Source organism: Dama dama, chromosome 31 (assembly GCF_033118175.1).
Source record: "Dama dama isolate Ldn47 chromosome 31, ASM3311817v1, whole genome shotgun sequence".
Classification (NCBI taxonomy): Eukaryota; Metazoa; Chordata; class Mammalia; order Artiodactyla; family Cervidae; genus Dama; species Dama dama.
Window position 1 is genome coordinate 16,969,667 of NC_083711.1, and position 8,489 is coordinate 16,978,155.

Here is an 8,489-nt window from a genome sequence, read left to right on the forward strand (position 1 = left end):
TTAATCAACATCTCTTACTTTCCTCACCCCTCAGGTCCTTAGCAACTACCATTTTATGCTCTGTTTCTTTGAGTCTGCTTTTTTAGATTTCTCATGTAAGTGAGAACATACAGTGTTTGTCTTTCTCTATCTGAACTTATTTCACTTAGCTAATGCCCTCGAGCTTCATCCATGTTGCTGCAGGGATCAGAATTTCCTTTTTATGGCAGAATACAATTCCACTGTCACATTTTTTTTATCCATTTATCTCTCGGTGGACCCTGAGGCTGTTTCCATGTCTTTACTACAGTAAACCACCCTGCAATGAACATCCGGGTGCAGCTATCTCTTTGAGATCGTGATTTTGTTTCTTTGAATAAATACCTAGAAGTAGAATTGCTGGAGTATATGGCAGCTCTATTTTTAATTTTTTGAGCAACTTCCCTACTGACTTCCATAGTGGCTGCACCGATTTACATTCCCACAACAGTACACAAAACTTTTCTTTTCTCCACAGCCTTACCAAAGCTTGCCTTTTGTTTCTTGATGACAGCCATTCTGACAGGTATGAGGTGATATCTCCTTCTGGTTTTGATTTGCATTTCCCTGACCAGATCTTGTTTTTTCATGCTATTCGGGTTGCAGCTCAAATACCACCACCCAAAGAAGTTTTGTCTCACCATCCATCTATAGTACCTTTCCCACCACACAATACTGGCCTGTTTTATATATTTTATGGATGCCAATTAATACTGGAAATTAATCTTGTTCATTTATTTGTTTACTTATTCATCATCAGGCTTCATTCTACTAAAATGAGGCTGCTGGAGAACAGAAATCTTGTTCATGTCATTTGCTGCTGATCTTTGGAGACCAAAAAATTGCTGGCGCAGAGTAGGTGCTTGAAAAGTATTTGAAAATGCATGATTCAGTGAGTAAATAAATGGATGAATGAATACAATGTATAAGCACTGGGGACTTCAAGGCCAATAGTTTCCTGCAAGAACTCACAATTTAGGTCACTAGTTCTAGAGAAACGTGCGAAGTGTTAATGGAGGCAGATGTAAAATGCTGGGGAAGAACAGAAATGGGGGGCTGGAAGGCTTCAGAGAAAAAATAATTACTAAGTAGATCCTCTTCGAGGATAACAGAGAGTTGGCCAGAAACAGAAGGGAGGAAGGACATTCTGGGTAGAAGTAGCAGAATGTGAATAGCTTGTTCTTGGAATTCAAAACAATGAAGGGAGTGCAACTCCAGGCACTCAGAAACGTCATTCTGGTTTTTCGTGAAACAAATTTCAGAAACAACTAAGACAAAAAGAGGGGTGGCATTCTAAATCAGGGATCCTAGTACATAGACACGCAGTTCAAGAGGGTTTAAAAGAATCTTCCTAAACAATAACTATAAATCTTTAACAAGAAAGGATGAGCCTCTAAAAAGCTCACTTCTCCAAGTGGAATGAGAGAGGTGAACCTTAAGAATTGTGTGAGGTCAGAAGAAGCTGTGGCTTGGAAAAATTCTAACAGCCCCAAAGGACTTTCAGACCTTCATTAGGAAAAAGAAATATAAATCAACAGGGTAGAGACCTTTCCTCAACTCATGGACATTAGCCTAATACAACAGTTGCCACAAAAAAATGCAAACCTTTCAGACTAGAAATATTATAAGCAGCAGCAAGTGCAGAGAATAAAGATCAAGATGGATGAATGTTATTTTTACATAAAATTATGCTTGCAGACTAAGAACACATTTAATGAAATAATTGACAAGTTTTGATAATGGAGATATTTATCAATTTCTCTGAAATGTGGAGAATGAGCAAAGAAAAAGAATCAGAACAAATAAATGCAAGTACAGAAGACAAAGATTGTTGCTTATGCAGCAGTGACTTAGGTAAGATGTTGTAGTTAATTCTGGTTTAAGAGGACACACAAATTACTTTCACTCTCCAAAAAAATACACCTTTGGGTTATAGTCAGGGTATCTAAGTCCAAACATTTCTTGGCTTGTCTTAGTTGTGAAGATTTGAGATTTTTTTAAAAAATTTGTTTTTCCATTAAATTTCTCTAGACCTCAGATATTGCTCCAAAATGTGTCCTTTGGCTGAACTGTGCAATGCAGAAAATCTCTCAGAACCACAATGCTTTGGTTTGGACATTGATCCCCTAATGAATATTAAGGAGTTATTATAAAATATTGAGTTTAAGGGTACATTTTCAACTTTATGGGACCTCTGTGTTTCAGCTTGCAAAGACCTGCTCTTTCACTCCTAATTATTTAAAAGTAAATATATGTTCCGAATGTCTCTGGTACACATACGTTTATGTCACATGACTGGATTTTTTGAGGTCTTTCAAGGGTAAAAGGGAAAAATGATTAAAGCATCCCTGGGGAAATATGAAGAACTCTTTGAGTCACAAAATTACCCCCAAATAGAGCGTGTTCAAAGGGACTTTTTGTCTACATAGTGAATAAAATTATTATTTTTTTCATGCAAACTACATACACTTTTGCAACTTAGAATTTAGCAACTCATGTAAACCACTGAACGTTAGGAAGTATTCCTGCCCAGTTTCTTAGAACTTTCACTGTTCCCTTTTCTTCTGAAGGCTGTTGTTATGAACATATATGTCAAAAGTGATTTATGTGCTTCAGGATAAGTCTTGGCCCACGTTATTCAAAATCTCCCTGTGCTGATTCAAGACCGCATCAAAAACAAATTTATGAGTTGATATGGTTGAGCTGTGAAAAACTGACCTTAAGGTTTTAGATTGTTTTAGATAAATTGCTTCACTGAGTTCCAAACCTCTTTCTGTTTAAATGGTTTTGAATTTTAATTTTACATTGCATGAAGACTATACATATAAAGACATTTATCATTGGCACCTACTAAATTTAAAATTACAAGCTAGGAGGAAGCCTATCTTTTGTCACCCTCCAGAGGATGGATAATAATTTAGCTATGCTAATTATATTCCAGATAATTGATGTAATTTTTATGTTTCAAAGAAGAATTTTTCCAATCGGTATCCTTCTAAGTTGTACTTTCTAAACACATACATTCCAAAGCTATAATAGTATGCACTCAAGAGGTGTTGAAAATGAAGTTTTTCTGTTCAGTCTAAGGACTACTAATAGTCTGTACATATTGGAAAAATTTGTGAACATTCTTTTATGTTTTCCTGTCAACCTCACAGTGAGAAGGGAAGCGCTTTTGAGGGTATCTAAGAGGCTCAATAACATATTGAAACTACCTTAGAAATGCTATCAATACATATTGCAAAGTATGTTGAAATGTTCAAAGAAGTAAAAAATTATATGGGGGAAAATATAAAATAGGGAGGAACTATACTCAGGTTGATAAAAAGTCAGTATAAATATAAGAGTTATGAAAAAATATATTTATAATCTCTATAATGGTTATCTAAAGTCAATCTCTTGATACAGGGCAGACTGTGGTTGTTACTCAAAAGGAAAAGATTGCAATATAGATTTAGGGCAAAATAACATTTTAATCCCCTTCTCCCTCTCTCTCTTTCTTCCTCTCCTTTGAACATTTACCATGTGCTCCCACTCTGGTAAGTGCTGGTAATATTATAATTAGAGAGAGAGTCTCCCTGCTCTCGTGGAGACTGTCAATACAGATACAAAAGTTGGGGCATAGAGGGAGATGTCCCTGAATTTTGGATCTTGGTAGATTTTCCAAGGACACACAGCTGGTTTCTTCTCTTGGTTGTTTCTTTAAATGTTTGCTTGCTATTGGAGCTTCTCTATTAGTATGACTATACTTATGCTCAAGACATTCAAGTATTTAAAAAAAAAATCCTAGATTTTCAGCTCTCTTTCCTTTTTTCCTTTCTTTTTCTCTTTTGCTTCTTTCTTAAGAACTGAAAAAGGGTGACACAGAGCTTAGACAAACAGATGGGTTTGGTTTTCAATCTCCACGTGAAAGGACAAAAGCCATTCTGAAATGAAAGCATCTCAGGGATGCAGCTTTGGCTGGAATCACTGGCAGTGGAGGGAAGATAAGGAGGAGGCAGTGTAACGAGGACAGCTGTTGTCGCTATTGTTTAGTCTTTCAGTCACGTCTGAGTCTTTTGCGACCCCATGGACTGTAGCCCACCAGACCCCTCTGTCCATGGGATTTCCCAGGCAAGAATACTGGAGTGGGTTGCCATTTTCTCCTCTTGGGGACTTTCCTGACCCAGGGATGGAATCTGTATCTCCTGCATTGACAGGTGTATTCTTTACCGCTGAGACAGTAAGACATCAAGAGGTCTTAAATGTTCACTAAATTCTCACTCCACCATCATCAGGGTCTGTGTTGCTCCAGATACTGTCAGCAACACTGGATTATTGGGAAAATAAGTCCACAGAGTCAACATTTACTTAAAGATCTTCACACAAAGAGAAAAGCGGGGATTGACTGCCTGCTGGAAGCCAAGGACCATTGTACTTTTGTTCTCTTTTTATATATGAATAAAATGCAAGAGTCCGCTGATCTTTCTGAGCATTGTTTCTGGATCCAAAGGTGAGGGAGATGCTTGTGCTCACAAATAAATGAACTTATACAGAGGATGAGATGGTTGGGTGGCATCACCAACTCAATGGATATGAGTTTAGTAAACTCCAGGAGATAGAGAATAACAGAGAAGTCTGGCATGCTGCTGTCCATGGGGTTGCAAAGAGTCAGACACGACTGGGTGACTAATCACATGCACACCACTTCAGAAGAATCCTGGGCCTTAGAAAGCCAAGGAGGAAACATTCTGGAGTCCAGGCTTAAAAAAAAAAAAAAAGAAGAAGAAGAAGAGCAGGGTGTCTTGGTATGGATGCATACCTTCTATTTAAAATTACATTTAGCAAATAATTGCATATTTTATAGATTGAGAGATTGAGGGTTTATAGCAATCCTGCACTGAGGAATTCTATTGGCACCATTTTTTTTCATCAGTATTTAATGACTTCATGTCTCTGAGTCACATTCAAACTTTTTCATTATTATTATATTTGTTATGGTGATCTGTGATCATTGATACTCCTATTGAAATTGTTTTGGGGAACCACAAACTGTGCCCATATACAACAGAGATATAAATGATAAATGTACGTGTTCTGACTGCTCTATCCACCAGCTGTTCCCCCATCTCTCTCCTTCTCCTTGGGTACAATAATATTGAAATCAGGCCAATTAATAACCTTACAGTGGCCTCTCAGTGTTAAAGTGAAAGAAAGTGTCACGTATTCGTCACTTTAAATCAAAAGTTAGAAATGATTAAGCTTAGTGAAGAAGGCATATCAAAAGCTGAGACAAGCTGAAGGATAGGCCTCTTGTGCCAAACAGTTAGCCAAGTTGTGAATGCAGAAGAAAAGCTCTTGAAGGAAATCAAAAGTTCTACTCCAGTGAACAAACAAATTATAAGAAAGTGAAACAGCCTTATGGCTGATACGGAGAAAGTTTTAGTGGTCTGGATATAAGATCAAACCAGCCATGACATTCCCTTAAGATGAAGCTTAATCCAGAGCAAGGCCCTAACTCTTTCATTCTATGAAGCCTGAGAGAGATCAGAAAGATGTAGAGGAAAAGTCTGAAGCTAGCAGAGGTAGGTTCGTGAGGCTTAAATGAGAAACTATATAAGATCAAAGTTCAAGGAGAAGCAGCAAGCGCTGATATAGAAGCTGCAGCACGTTACCTAGATCTAGCTAAGATAATTAATGGAGGTGGCTACACTAAATGACATTTTCAAGGTAGGCAAAAGAGCCTTATACTGGGAGAAGATGCTAGCTATCTATGACTTTCATATCTAGAGGGAAGTCAATGCCTGGCTTCAAAGGACAGGCTGACTCTCTTGTTGGGGTTAATGGTGCTGGTGACTTCAAGTTGAAACAAATGCTCCTTTAATCCCCAAATCCTAAGAATTATGCTCATTCTACTCTGTCTGTACTCTATAACTGGAGCAACAAACCTGGATCACAGTATATCTCTTTATAACATAGTTTACTGAATATTTTAGGCCCACTGCTGAGAACTACAATTCAGAAAAATAGATTCCTTTCAAAATATGGCTGCTCATTGATAATACACCCAGTCACCTAAGAGTTCTGATGGAGATGTATAATGAGATTAATGTTGTTTTCACGCCTGCTCATGCAACATCTATTTTGCACCCCACAGGTCAAGGAGTCCTTTGGACTTTCAAGCCTTGTTACTTAAGAGATACATTTCTTAAGGCTAAAGCTGCCATATGCTGTGATTTCTCAGACAGATCTGGGAGAAGTAAATTGAAAACTTTCTGGAAAGGACTCAGCATGCTAGATGGCATTAAGAACAGTTGTGTATAGGGTTATTTACGATGACCCTATATGCAAAACAGAAAAAAAGACATAGATGTACAGAACAGACTTTTAGACTCTGTGGGAGAAGGTGAGGGTGGGATGTTCTGAGAGAACAGCATTGAAACAAGTATACTATCAAGAGTGAAACAGATCTCTAGCCCAGGTTGGATGCATGAGACAAGTGCTCAGGTCTGATGCACTGGGAAGACCCAGAGGGATGGGATGGGGAGGGAGGCAGGAGGGGGGATCGGGATGGGGAACACATGTAAATCCATGGCTGATTAATGTCAATGTATGGCAAAAACCACCACAATATTGTAAAGTAATTAGCCTCCAACTAACAAAAATAAATGGAAAAAAATACTTTATTACTAAAAAAAAAAAAAAAGAACATTTGTGATATATACGAAGAGGTCAAAATATAAAAATTAACAAGAGCTTGGAAGAAGTTGATTTCAACCCTCATGAATGACTTTGAGGGATTCAAGAGCTCAGTGAAGGAAAGAATTATAGATGGGGTGGAAATAGCAAAAGACCTAAAAGGATAAGTTGTGGAGCCTGAAGACCTGACTGAATTGCTTCAATCTCATGATAAAACATAAACAGATTAGGAGTTGCTTTGTATGTAGCTTATGCACCTTAAACACTCAAATAAAGCATTTTTTGAGACGTATTCTACTCCCAGTACAGATGCTGCAAAGATTGCTGAAATGACAACAAAAGATTTAGAATTTATTACATAAATTTAGTTGGTAAACAGCGGCAGGGTTTGAGAGGGTTGACTCCAATTCAAAAAGTCCTACTGTTGGTAAAATGCTGTCAAACAGCATTGTGTGCTATGGAAAAATCAGTCGTGAAAAGAAAAGTCAATTAGTTACTGAAACAGTGCGGATTCTGGCTGCTCGCCGATTAAAAGCCAATAAAGAGACTAGGTTGGTGGAAAGGAAAGTTTGCTTTATTTCAGATGCCAGCAACTGGTGGGGAGAGGGTAGCGGACATTGGGCCAAGAGTTGATTCCCGTCCTCGCCCCCCCCACCCCCACCTCCCTGCAACTTGTGGGGCAAGAGCTTTTATAGACCGAAGTCCGGGTGGAGTGGGGCCTACATATAGAAACAGCGCAGTCAGCTCTCACAGTTCAGTTCAGTTCAGTTCAGTCGCTCAGTGGTGTCCGACTCTTTTCGACTCCATGAACTGCAGCATGCCAGGCCTCCCTGTCCATCACCAATCCCTGGAGTTTACTCAAACACATGCCCATCAAGTTGGTGATGCCATCCAGCCATCTCATCCTCTGTCGTCCCCTTCTCCTCCTGCCCTCAATCTTTCCCAGCATCAGGGTCTTTTCCAATGAGTCAACTCTCTGCATCAGGTGGCCAAAGTATTGGAGTTTCAGCTTCAGCATCAGCCCTTCCAATGAACACCCAGGACTGATCTCCTTTAGGAGGGACTGGTTGGATCTCCTTGCAGTCCAAGGGACTCTCAAGAGTCTTCTCTAACACCATAGTTCAAAAGCATAAATTTTTTGGCACTCAGCTTTCCTCACAGTCCAACTCTCACATCCATACATGACCACTGGAAAAACCATAGCCTTGACCAGACGGAACTTTGTTGGCAAAGTAATGTCTCTGCTTTTTAGTATGCTATCTAGGTTGGTCATAACTTTCCTTTCAAGGAGTAAGCGTCTTCTAATTTCATGGCTGCAATCAATATCTGCAGTGATTTTGGAGCCCCCAAAAATAAAGTCTGACACTGTTTCCACTGTCTCCCCATGTATTTCCCATGAAATAATGGGACCAGATGCCATGATCTTAGTTTTCTGAATGTTGAGCTTTAAGCCAACTTTTTTACTCTCCTCTTTCACTTTCATCAAGAGGCTTTTTAGCTCATCTTCATTTTCTGCCATAAGGGTGATGTCATCTGCATATCTGAGGTTATTGATATTTCTCCCAGTAATCTTGATTCCAGCTTGTGCTTCCTCCAGCCCAGTGTTTCTCATGATGTACTCTGCATGTAAGTTAAATAAGCAGGGTGACAATATACAGCCTTGACAGACTCCTTTTCCTATTTGGAACCAGTCTGTTGTTCCATGTCCAGTTCTAACTGTTGCTTCCTGACCTGCATACAGGTTTCTCAAGAGGCAGGTCAGGTGGTCTGGTATTCCCATCAATTTCAGAATT